A 14,057-nucleotide genomic window follows, 5' to 3' on the forward strand; every position below is an offset into this window, starting at 1 on the left:
TGAAAAATTGGGCGTGCAAAATTATTCAGCCCCTTTACTTTCAGTGCAGCAAACTCTCTCCAGAAGTTCAGTGAGGATCTCTGAATGATCCATTGTTGACCTAAATGACTAATGAGGATAAATACAATCCACCTGTGTGTAATCAAGTCTCCGTATAAATGCACCTGCACTGTGATAGTCTCAGAGGTCCGTCAAAAGCGCAGAGAGCATCATGGAGAACAAGGAACACACCAGACAGGTCCGAGATACTGTTGTGAAGAAGTTTAAAGCTGGATTTGGATACAAAAAGATTTCCCAAGCTTTAAACATCCCAAGGAGCACTGTGCAAGCGATAATATTGAAATGGAAGGAGTATCAGACCACTGCAAATCTACCAAGACCTGGCCGTCCCTCTAAACTTTCAGCTCATACAAGGAGAAGACTGATCAGAGATGCAGCCAAGAGGCCCATGATCACTCTGGATGAACTGCAGAGATCTACAGCTGAGGTGGGAGACTCTGTCCATAGGACAACAATCAGTCGTATATTGCACAAATCTGGCCTTTATGGAAGAGTGGCAAGAAGAAAGCCATTTCTTAAAGATATCCATAAAAAGTGTCATTTAAAGTTTGCCACAAGCCACCTGGGAGACACACCAAACATGTGGAAGAAGGTGCTCTGGTCAGATGAAACCAAAATTGAACTTTTTGGCAACAATGCAAAACGTTATGTTTGGCGTAAAAGCAACACAGCTGAACACACCATCCCCACTGTCAAACATGGTGGTGGCAGCATCATGGTTTGGACCTGCTTTTCTTCAGCAGGGACAGGGAAGATGGTTAAAATTGATGGGAAGATGAATGGAGCCAAATACAGGACCATTCTGGAAGAAAACCTGATGGAGTCTGCAAAAGACCTGAGACTGGGACGGAGATTTGTCTTCCAACAAGACAATGATCCAAAACATAAATAAAAATCTACAATGGAATGGTTCAAAAAGAAACATATCCAGGTGTTAGAATGGCCAAGTCAAAGTCCAGACCTGAATCCAATCGAGAATCTGTGGAAAGAACTGAAAACTGCTGTTCACAAATGCTCTCCATCCAACCTCACTGAGCTCGAGCTGTTTTGCAAGGAGGAATGGGAAAAAATGTCAATCTCTCGATGTGCAAAACTGATAGACATACCCCAAGCTACTTACAGCTGTAATCACAGCAAAAGGTGGCGCTACAAAGTATTAACTTAAGGGGGCTGAATAATTTTGCACGCCCAATTTTTCAGTTTTTGATTTGTTAAAAAAGTTTGAAATATCCAATAAATGTTGTTCCACTTCATGATTGTGTCCCACTTGTTGTTGATTCTTCACAAAAAAATACAGTTTTATATCTTTATGTTTGAAGCCTGAAATGTGGCAAAAGGTCGCAAAGTTCAAGGGGGCCGAATACTTTCGCAAGGCACTGTATGTTCAAAGTGTAGCAGTTTGTTCAGATACCTCTGACTTTATTATGTGTTCCCACTTTGGTAATGTCATACAATATAATGGGGAAAAAGGGTCAGAAAGTGGACATTTATTACGGGGGGATTTAAACCCGTTGTTATCAAGATCATTTCCACCTCTCACTTCAAGATACATTATTCAAACAATCTGCCTCTGCAGAGAGGCCTGAATAATTTAATACATTCCTAATCAGGCTCCACTGCTGATCTTTGCCTGCCAAATTAGGCCAGCCGTTACCTTGATTCTGCATGTAAAAGTCCTGAGGTAAGACTGACAGGCAAGAGCACAAGAGGAATGTGCAATACATTATGAATCACAATCCTCAGGTGTTGTGATATTAATAAAGGATCGTGCCATGTTAATCTATAACCCCATTCTTAATGATCAGTAGAAAATGGTACAGCACTGATGCTGGTTGGGCAGAATAAAACCATTCTGAATCCAGATTGATCCAAAAGCTTCATCAATGTCTAAAGATCATTTCAAGCATTTTGTATTTGGTCAATTCTAGATGAAAATAACTTCTATCCCGCTTTGAAGACGGAATTAATTTGTAGATCACACTGGCCTGATTGTGATGAGTAACCCTGCCCGAAGACTTCTTAAGCTTTAGAACAAATGTCCAAAGATACTTTATCTCAGCGGGCTAATGCTGTCTTGAATCGCATTGGAGATTCAGATCTGATACCTGGGTGATTGCAAATTCACTGATTCCTTGCAGTTTGCGGCTAGTCTGGATGCCATTGTTGAAATATGGAGAGTCTCCCCTCAGTCCCCTGTTATCTGCGGCCCTCTATTTAGCTCTTCCTGAGGGCATGGGTAAGTGGCCTATTCCATACTGGCCTGGGGTCAGACAGCAGGGAGTTGGTACGGAAGAAGGGGGGTGGTTTGCGGGCAGAAAGAGAGAGAGGGAGAGATAGAATTAGACCCAACCCAATCATGAGAAAACAAAAAGATAATTACTTGACACATTGGACAGAATTAACAAAAAAACAGTGCAAACTAGAATGCTATTTTGCTCTAAAAAGAGAGTTAACAGTGGCAAATTAAAGCTATCTTGCATGTGTGATTTAATGTTGTGAATCCAGCCAACATGTCAGATTTCAAAAAGGCTTTTCGGCGAAAGCAAACAATGCTATTATCTGAGGATAGCACCTTTGTAAACAAAATAGAGAAAGCATATTTCAACCCTGCAGGCGCGACACAAAACGCAGAAATAAATATATAATTCATACCTTACCTTTGATGAGCTTCTTTTGTTGGCACTCCAATATGTCCCATAAACATCACAAATGGTCCTTTTGTTCGATTAATTCCGTCGATATACAGTGGGGCAAAAAAGTATTTAGTCAGCCACCGATTGTGCAAGTTCTCCCACTTAAAAAGATGAGAGAGGCCTGTAATTTTCATCATAGGTACACTTCAACTATGACAGACAAAATAAATAAAAAAACAACAGAAAATCACATTGTAGGATTTTTTATGAATTTATTTGCAAATTATGGTGGAAAATAAGTATTTGGTCAATAACAAAAGTTTATCTCAATACTTTGTTATATACCCTTTGTTGGCAATGACAGAGGTCAAACGTTTTCTGTGAGTCTTCACAAGGTTTTCACACACTGTTGCTGGTATTTTGGCCCATTCCTCCATGCAGATCTCCTCTAGAGCAGTGATGTTTTGGGGATTTTGATGGGCAACACAGACTTTCAACTCCCTCCAAAGATTTTCTATGGGGTTGAGATCTGGAGACTGGCTAGGCCACTCCAGGACCTTGAAATACTTCTTACGAAGCCACTCCTTTGGTGCACGGGCGGTGTGTTTGGGATCATTGTCATGCTGAAAGACCCAGCCACGACTCAGCTTAAATGCCCTTGCTGATGAAAGGAGGTTCTCACTCAAAATCTCATGATACATGGCCCCATTCATTCTTTCCTTTACACGGATCAGTCGTCCTGGTCCCTTTGCAGAAAAACAGCCCCAAAGCATGATGTTTCCACCCCCATGCTTCACAGTAGGTATGGTGTTCTTTGGATGCAACTCAGCATTCTTTGTCCTCCAAACACGACGAGTTGAGTTTTTACCAAAAAGTTATATTTTGGTTTCATCTGACCATATGACATTCTCCCAATCTTCTTCTGGATCATCCAAATGCTCTCTAGCAAACTTCAGACGGGCCTGGACATGTACTGGCTTAAGCAGGGGGACACGTCTGGCACTGCAGGATTTGAGTCCCTGGCGGCGTAGTGTGTTACTGATGGTAGGCTTTGTTACTTTGGTCCCAGCTCTCTGCAGGTCATTCACTAGGTCCCCCCGTTTGGTTCTGGGATTTTTGCTCACCGTTCTTGTGATCATTTTGACCCCACGGGGTGAGATCTTGCGTGGAGCCCCAGATCGAGGGAGATTATCAGTGTTCTTGTATGTCTTCCATTTCCTAATAATTGCTCCCACAGTTGATTTCGTCAAACCAAGCTGCTTACCTACTGCAGATTCAGTCTTCCCATGGTGCAGGTCTACAATTTTCTTTCTGGTGTCCTTTGACAGCTCTTTGGTCTTGGCCATAGTGGAGTTTGGAGTGTGACTGTTTGAGGTTGTGGACAGGTGTCTTTTATACTGATAACAAGTTCAAACAGGTGCCATTAATACAGGTAACGAGTGGAGGACAGAGGAGCATCTTAAAGAAGAAGTACAGGTCTGTGAGATCCAGAAATCTTGGTTGTTTGTAGGTGTCCAAATACTTATTTTCCACCATAATTTGCAAATAAATTAATTAAAAATCCTACAATGTGATTTTCTCATTTTGTCTGTCATAGTTGAAGTGTACCTATGATTAAAATTACAGGCCTCTCTCATCTTTTTAATTGGGAGAACTTGCACAATTGGTGGCTGACTAAATACTTTTTTGCCCCACTGTATATCCAAAATGTCAATTTATTTGGCGCGTTTGATCCAGAAAAACACCAGTTCCCACTTGAGCAATGTGACTACAAAATATCTCGAAAGTTACCTGTAAACTTTGCCAAAACATTTCAAACTACTTTTGTAATACAACTTTAGGTATTCTTTTACGTAAATACTCGATAAAATTGAAGATGATGATCTGTGTTTAATACAGGAAGAAAACAAACTGAAGCATGCTTTCTGGTCACGCGCCTCTATCTAACAGTACACTTCAAGTGACCCTCGTTCAACATGGCCGTACTTCTTCATTACACAAAGGAATAACCTCAACCAATTTCTAAAGACTGTTGTCATCCAGTTCTGTTATACTTACAGACATGATTAAAACAGTTTTATAAACTTCAGAGTTTTTTCTATCCAAATCAACTAATAATATGCATATCTTATCTTCTGGGGATGAGTAGCAGGCAGTTGAATTTGGACATGCATTTCATGTGAAAATACTGCCCCCTGTCACCAAGAAGTTAAGCTATACCCCCGACCGTGAACTCCGCTTTGTTAGATTGTCCATTTGTAAATTCAGAGCATTTCGCTCTCGGAGCGCACACTGGACGCTCTAGCCGAGGAGCAAGGTTGATCCGAGCGTTCTATCCTAACAACAGCAGTCAAGCTGTTAGCTACTTCCAAACACAAATGACAGAACACCAGACTCTGACCATTTTACTCGCCCTAGCAGAGGTGGTTAGGCTGTTTTTATGTTATCGAGTGCATTGGTGACTGCAACTGTGCTGTTGGCAACAATTTAATATCACTTTTTGCCGAAATTTACTGACACTGGCCAAATTCAACGGGTGTTGAGCGTTTGTAAATTCATCATTATTCTGTGCTCTGGCACACTCAGACGAGAGTGCACTGAAATTGGAGTAGATAGCCAGAGCGAATTTACCAGCTGCGTCTATCAGCAGTTGTCACATTGACATGAACATTCAATTGAAATGGTTACTTGCATAATGGAGTCTTTTGTTAAGACATGTGGCTAGCTAAACAATTAACCATATTCCCAACTCATGACGTTACTATCAATCAATCAATCAAATTTATTTTATATAGCCCTTCGTACATCAGCTGATATCTCAAAGTGCTGTACAGAAACCCAGCCTAAAACCCCAAACAGCAAGCAATGCAGGTGAAGAAGCACGGTGGCTAGGAAAAACTCCCTAGAAAGGCCAAAACCTAGGAAGAAACCTAGAGAGGAACCAGGCTATGTGGGGTGGCCAGTCCTCTTCTGGCTGTGCCGGGTGGAGATTATAACAAAACATGGTCAAGATGTTCAAATGTTCATAAATGACCAGCATGGTCGAATAATAATAAGGCAGAATAGTTGAAACTGGAGCAGCAGCACAGTCAGGTGGACTGGGGACAGCAAGGAGTCATCATGTCAGGTATTCCTGGGGCATGGTCCTAGGGCTCAGGTCCTCCGAGAGAGAGAAAGAAAGAGAGAATTAGAGAGAGCATATGTGGGATGGCCAGTCCTCTTCTGGCTGTGCCGGGTGGAGATTATAACAGAACATGGCCAAGATGTTCAAATGTTCATAAATGATCAGCATGGTCGAATAATAATAAGGCAGAACAGTTGAAACTGGAGCAGCAGCACAGCCAGGTGGACTGGGGACAGCAAGGAGTCATCATGTCAGGTAGTCCTGGGGCATGGTCCTAGGGCTCAGGTCCTCCGAGAGAGAGAAAGAGAGAAGGAGAGAATTAGAGAACGCACACTTAGATTCACACAGGACACCGAATAGGACAGGAGAAGTACTCCAGATATAACAAACTGACCCTAGCCCCCCGACACATAAACTACTGCAGCATAAATACTGGAGGCTGAGACAGGAGGGGTCAGGAGACACTGTGGCCCACTCCGAGGACACCCCCGGACAGGGCCAAACAGGAAGGATATAACCCCACCTACTTTGCCAAAGCACAGCCCCCACACCACTAGAGGGATATCTTCAACCACCAACTTACCATCCTGAGACAAGGCTGAGTATAGCCCACAAAGACCTCCGCCACGGCACAACTTAAGGGGGGGGGGGGGCGCCAACCCAGACAGGATGACCACATCAGTGACTCAACCCACTCAGGTGACGCACCTCCTCCAGGGACGGCATGAGAGAGCCCCAGTAAAGCCAGTGACTCAGCCCCTGTAATAGGGTTAGAGGCAGAGAATCCCAGTGGAAAGAGGGGAACCGGCCAGGCAGAGACAGCAAGGGTGGTTCGTTGCTCCAGAGCCTTTCCGTTCACCCTCCCACTCCTGGGCCAGACTACACTCAATCATATGACCCACTGAAGAGATGAGTCTTCAGTAGAGACTTAAAGGTTGAGACCGAGTTTGCGTCTCTGACATGGGTAGGCAGACCGTTCCATAAAAATGGAGCTCTATAGGAGAAAGCCCTGCCTCCAGCTGTTTGCTTAAAAATTCTAGGGACAATTAGGAGGCCTGCGTCTTGTGACCGTAGCGTACGTGTAGGTATGTACGGCAGGACCAAATCACAGAGATAGATAGGAGCAAGCCCATGTAATGCTTTGTAGGTTAGCAGTAAAACCTTGAAATCAGCCCTTGCTTTGACAGGAAGCCAGTGTAGAGAGGCTAGCACTGGAGTAATATGATCAATTTTTTTGGTTCTAGTCAGGATTCTAGCAGCCGTATTTAGCACTAACTGAAGTTTATTTAGTGCTTTATCCGGGTAGCCGGAAAGTAGAGCATTGCAGTAGTCTAACCTGGAAGTGACAAAAGCATGGATTAATTTTTCTGCATCATTTTTGGACAGAAAGTTCCTGATTTTTGCAATGTTACGTAGATGGAAAAAAGCTGTCCTTGAAATGGTCTTGATATGTTCTTCAAAAGAGAGATCAGGGTCCAGAGTAACGCCGAGGTCCTTCACAGTTTTATTTGAGACGACTGTACAACCATTAAGATTAATTGTCAGATTCAACAGAAGATCTCTTTGTTTCTTGGGACCTAGAACAAGCATCTCTGTTTTGTCCGAGTTTAAAAGTAGAAAGTTTGCAGCCATCCACTTCCTTATGTCTGAAACACATTCTTCTAGCAAGGGCAATTTTGGGGCTTCACCATGTTTAATTGAAATGTACAGCTGTGTGTCATCCGCATAGCAGTGAAAGTTAACATTATGTTTTCGAATAACATCCCCAAGAGGTAAAATATATAGTGAAAACAATAGTGGTCCTAAAACGGAACCTTGAGGAACACCGAAATTTACAGTTGATTTGTCAGAGGACAGACCATTCACAGAGACAAACTGATATCTTTCCGACAGATAAGATCTAAACCAGGCCAGAACTTGTCCGTGTAGACCAATTTGGGTTTCCAATCTCTCCAAAAGAATGTGGTGATCGATGGTATCAAAAGCAGCACTAAGGTCTAGGAGCACGAGGACAGATGCAGAGCCTCGGTCCGATGCCATTAAAATGTAATTTACCACCTTCACAAGTGCCGTCTCAGTGCTATGATGGGGTCTAAAACCAGACTGAAGCATTTCGTATACATTGTTTGTCTTCAGGAAGGCAGTGAGTTGTTGCGCAACAGCCTTTTCTAAAATTTTTGAGAGGAATGGAAGATTCGATATAGGCCGATAGTTTTTTATATTTTCTGGGTCAAGGTTTGGCTTTTTCAAGAGAGGCTTTATTACTGCCACTTTTAGTGAGTTTGGTACACATCCGGTGGATAGAGAGCCGTTTATTATGTTCAACATAGGAGGGCCAAGCACAGGAAGCAGCTCTTTCAGTAGTTTAGTTGGAATAGGGTCCAGTATGCAGCTTGAAGGTTTAGAGGCCATGATTATTTTCATCATTGTGTCAAGAGATATAGTACTAAAACACTTGAGTGTCTCTCTTGATCCTTGATCCTAGGTTACTAATCTGCATGTATCTGCAGGTGGCTAATCAACCAGGTTCAATGTTAGCTAGCTAACATTAGGCAATAACTAGCAAAGTAAATGGCTCTGAGATATGAATAATATTACTACACAGATCATACACGTAACGTAAGCTAGCGTGCCAGCCAGCTAATGTTAGCTAGCTTAGCTAACAGTACACTAACTTGAAATGAACACAACTTTCTGACAATATTTTAGAGCTTGTAGCTACTTGTAGCTAAGATGTAGCTAGCTAGACTATCTTACCTGTAAACATAGATGGACGCTTCTCCCTCTCTGTCAAGGATGACATGGTTGCCCTTAGTTTGAAGATGTAATCAGGAGACAGGTGATAACTTCATCTCCTTAGCTATCATACTCTAATTCCTCTGATTTCAAAACTCGATTTCTCGGCATGTCCAGCTCACTCATTATCTCAGCCAATCGCGGCTAGCGGGAATGTTGCTGTCTTTTTCTGTGACTTAACTAACTAGGCTTGTAATTTAACGATTGTATTCGTATTTATAGATGGCATATACGTTTGTTATTAAGGCACATGAAAGCTCACATGTTCCAGAAGGCATTTCTACCAACAAAAAATTATTCAAGGCAAAACTGCTCCAGCTCCTTCAAGTTGGATGGGTTCCGCTGGTGTACAGAAATATTTAGGTCATAGCACAGATTCTCAATTAGATTGAGGTCTGGGCTTTGACAAGGTCATCCCAAGACATTTAAATGTTTCCACTTAAACCACCCGAGTGTTGCTTTAACAATATGCTTAGGGTCATTGTCCTGCTGGAAGGTGAACCTCCGTCCAAATCTCAAATCTCTGGAAGACTGAAACATGTTTCTCTCAAAAATGTCCCTGTATTTAGCGCCATCCATCATTCCTTCAATTCTGACCAGTTTTCCAGTCCCTGCCGATGAAAAACAGTGTTCTCGGGGTGATGGTGGGTGTAGGATTTTCCCCAGACATTTTCCTTGATGGCCAAAAAGCTACATTTTTGTCTCATCTGACCAGAGTATACCTTCTTCCATATGTTTGGGGAGTCTCCCACATGCCTTTTGGAAAACACCAAACCTGTTTGCTTATTTTCTTCTTTAAGCAATGTCTTTTTTTCTGCCCACTCTTCTTCTGCCAAGCCCAGCTCTGTGGAGTGTACGGCTTAAAGTGGAGCTTTGCAGCTCCTTCAGGGTTTTCTTTGGTCTTTTTGTTGCCTCTCTGATTGATGCCCTTTTTGCCTGGTCTGTGAGTTTTGGTTGGAGACCCTCTCTTGGCAGGTTTGTTGTGGTGCCATATTCTTTCCATTTTTTAATAACGGATTTAACGGTGCTCCGTGGGATGTTCAAAGTTTCAGATTTTTTTATAACCCAACCCCGATATGTTCTTCTCCACAACTTTGTCCCTGACCTGTTTGGAGAGCTCCTTGGTCTTCATGGTGCTGCTTGCTTGGTGGTGCCCCTTGCTTAGGTGTATATATATTGAGATCATGTGACACTTAAATAAAGTCCACCTCTGTCCAATCTAATTCTGTGACTTCTGAAGGTAATTGAATGGACCAGATCTTATTTAGGGGCTTCATAGCAAAGGGGGTGAATACATATGCACACCACATTCCGTTTTTTTAATTTTTAATTTATTTTTTGAAACAAGTAATTTTTTTCATTTCACTTCACCAATTTGGACTATTTTGTGCATGTCCATTACATGAAATCCCCCCAAAAATCAATTTCAATCACAGGTTGTAATGCAACAAAATAGGCAAAACGCCAAGTGAGTATGAATACTTTTGCAAGGCACTGTACATCATTATTGTGTGTGTTCAATAAAAACATTTTAAAAACATGTTTTCCATGCCAATAAAGACTCTTAAATTTAAGTTGGAGAGAGAGAGCAGGGTTGGGGAGTAATGGACAACATGTAAACCGTTACATGTAAGGGATTACAACAAAAAAACGGTAACTGCAATCCCTTACCTTACCAGCAAAAATATTGTAATCAGATTACAGATACTTTTGAAAAACTAGATGATTACTTTGAAGATTACTGCCAAAAAAACATTTGACACTTCTGTTTTCTCAATGACATTCAAGTCAGCAAGTTTAAGTTTGTTCCACCTGAGCGAGTCTGACCACAAATCAGAGACCACTATGATGACACACCAAATGTGTTTGATGGATCACAGGAAAAGAGCAGGAATAGGCTTTTGTAGGCTACAGTCCAAACTATGTCTTCCAATCGCACGACTGCTGTCGGCATCCAAAGATGATCCAATTTGAATAAACGCTTAGAGGTAAGGATGACAGCAGGGGTGTAGTCTACGGCGATACGGATATCACTTATTATTGAGATCAACATGGCGCATTGATGTGAATCACACTGCTGCTAACTCATTTAGCTATATGCACATTACGGATTGTGGTTGTTGTGGATGGCTGTTCACAAATCTAAATGTCTATTTTAACCCAATATTGGTTGAATTCAAGATATTTAAGCTGCCTGTCAATCATTGTTTTTAAAACCAGTGGACAGCCAGTGAAAATGAGCTCTTGCAACAGCTGCATAGTGCAGATACCTAAACGATATCATAACCGCCATCGATAAAAGACAGTACTGTGCAGCCGTCTTCATCGACCTTGCCAAGGCTTTCGACTCTGTCAATCACCATATTCTTATCGGCAGACTCAGTAGCCTCGGTTTTTCGGATGACTGCCTTGCCTGGTTCACCAATTACTTTGCAGACAGAGTTCAGTGTGTCAAATCGGAGGGCATGCTGTCCGGTCCTCTGGCAGTCTCTATGGGGGTGCCACAGGGTTCAATTCTCGGGCCGACTCTTTTCTCTGTATACATCAATGATGTTGCTCTTGCTGCGGGCGATTCCCTGATCCACCTCTACGCAGACGACACCATTCTATATACTTTCGGCCCGTCATTGGACACTGTGCTATCTAACCTCCAAACAAGCTTCAATGCCATACAACACTCCTTCCGTGGCCTCCGACTGCTCTTAAACGCTAGTAAATCCAAATGCATGCTTTTCAACCGATCGCTGCCTGCACCCGCATCCCCGCCTAGCATCACCACCCTGGATGGTTCCGACCTAGAATATGTGGACATCTATAAGTACGTAGGTGTCTGGCTAGACTGCAAACTCTCCTTCCAGACTCATATCAAACATCTCCAATCGAAAATCAAATCAAGAGTCGGCTTTCTATTCCGCAACAAAGCCTCCTTCACTCACGCCGCCAAGCTTACCCTAGTAAAACTGACTATCCTACCGATCCTCGACTTCGGCGATGTCATCTACAAAATGGCTTCCAACACTCTACTCAGCAAACTGGATGCAGTCTATCACAGTGCCATCCGTTTTGTCACTAAAGCACCTTATGCCACCCACCACTGCGACTTGTATGCTCTAGTCGGCTGGCCCTCGCTACATATTCGTCGCCAGACCCACTGGCTCCAGGTCATCTACAAGTCCATGCTAGGTAAAGCTCCGCCTTATCTCAGCTCACTGGTCACGATGGCAACACCCATCCGTAGCACGCGCTCCAGCAGGTGTATCTCACTGATCATCCCTAAAGCCAACACCTCATTTGGCCGCCTTTCGTTCCAGTACTCTGCTGCCTGTGACTGGAACGAATTGCAAAAATCGCTGAAGTTGGAGACTTTTATCTCCCTCGCCAACTTCAAACATCTGCTATCTGGGCAGCTAACCGATCGCTGCAGCTGTACATAGTCTATTGGTAAATAGCCCACCCATTTTCACCTACCTCATCCCCATACTGTTTTTATTTATTTATTTTTCTGCTCTTTTGCACACCAATATCTCTACCTGTACATGACCATCTGATCATTTATCACTCCAGTGTTAATCTGCAAAATTGTAATTATTCGCCTACCTCATGCCTTTTGCACACATTGTATATAGACTCCCCCTTTGTTTTCTACTGTGTTATTGACTTGTTAATTGTTTACTCCATGTGTAACTCTGTGTTGTCTGCTCATACTGCTATGCTTTATCTTGGCCAGGTCGCAGTTGCAAATGAGAACTTGTTCTCAACTAGCCTACCTGGTTAAATAAAGGTGAAATAAAAAATAAAATAAATAAAAAAGATCCCAGCCTATGGAAAGTATGGCTTTTTAATTTAAAATCCATAGGCCTAATGGAGACATACTCAAACTCGCACACGTTTGATAGACATAAATATGGCAATATGTAGTTGCTACATTCATGTTTGGATTTATAAATTATATTTACAGCACCAGTCAAAAGTTTGGACACACCTACTCCTTCAAGGGTTTTCCTTATTTCTTATTATTTTCTTATATATATATATATATATATATATATATATATATATATATATATATATATATATATATATATATAGTGCCTTGCGAAAGTATTCGGCCCCCTTGAACTTTGCAACCTTTTGCCACATTTCAGGCTTCAAACATAAAGATATGAAACTGTATGTTTTTGTGAAGAATCAACAACAAGTGGGACACAATCATGAAGTGGAACGACATTTATTGGATATTTCAAACTTTTTTAACAAATCAAAAACTGAAAAATTGGGCGTGCAAAATTATTCAGCCCCCTTAAGTTAATACTTTGTAGCGCCACCTTTTGCTGTGATTACAGCTGTAAGTAGCTTGGGGTATGTCTATCAGTTTTGCACATCGAGAGACTGACATTTTTTCCCATTCCTCCTTGCAAAACAGCTCGAGCTCAGCTTGGATGGATGGAGAGCATTTGTGAACAGCAGTTTTCAGTTCTTTCCACAGATTCTCGATTGGATTCAGGTCTGGACTTTGACTTGGCCATTCTAACACCTGGATATGTTTATTATTGAACCATTCCATTGTAGATTTTGCTTTATGTTTTGGATCATTGTCTTGTTGGAAGACAAATCTCCGTCCCACTCTCAGGTCTTTTGCAGACTCCATCAGGTTTTCTTCCAGAATGGTCCTGTATTTGGCTCCATCCATCTTCCCATCAATTTTAACCATCTTCCCTGTCCCTGCTGAAGAAAAGCGGCCCAAACCATGATGCTGCCACCACCATGTTTGACAGTGGGGATGGTGTGTTCAGCTGTGTTGCTTTTACGCCAAACACAACGTTTTGCATTGTTGCCAAAAGTTCAATTTTGGTTTCACACAGGTGGATTGTATTTATCATCATTAGTCATTTAGGTCAACATTGGATCATTCAGAGATCCTCACTGAACTTCTGGAGAGAGTTTGCTGCACTGAAAGTAAAGGGGCTGAATAATTTTGCACGCCCAATTTTTCAGTTTTTGATTTGTTAAAAAAGTTTGAAATATCCAATAAATGTTGTTCCACTTCATGATTGTGTCCCACTTGTTGTTGATTCTTCACAAAAAAATACAGTTTTATATCTTTATGTTTGAAGCCTGAAATGTGGCAAAAGGTCGCAAAGTTCAAGGGGGCCGAATACTTTCGCAAGGCATTGTATATATATATATATATATACATATATATCATTGATTATTTTAGAATATCACTTATAAATGCGCTTAGCTCATGAGCTTAGTTCAACTGTAACACTCCATGAGAACCCACAATATATGTTTGTAAACATTGTAAATATAAACCAAATCAAATTTTATTTGTCACATACACATGGTTAGCAGATGTTAATGCAAGTGTAGCGAAATGCTTGTGCTTCTAGTTCCGACAATGCAGAAATAACACACGAGTAATCTAACCTAACAATTTCACA

General features: G+C 41.8%; 1 long non-coding RNA gene across 9 annotated transcripts in view; it reads left to right on the top strand.

Annotated features, from left to right (window-relative positions):
• LOC149970794 (uncharacterized) overlaps positions 1-14,057 on the top strand; it is a 106,970-nt gene that overhangs the window by 29,201 nt on the left and 63,712 nt on the right. The gene's annotated exons all lie outside the window — the stretch shown is intronic.

This window comes from Oncorhynchus mykiss, chromosome 28 (assembly GCF_057628025.1).
Source record: "Oncorhynchus mykiss isolate SJ-2025 chromosome 28, ASM5762802v1, whole genome shotgun sequence".
In the NCBI taxonomy this organism is placed as follows: domain Eukaryota; kingdom Metazoa; phylum Chordata; class Actinopteri; order Salmoniformes; family Salmonidae; genus Oncorhynchus; species Oncorhynchus mykiss.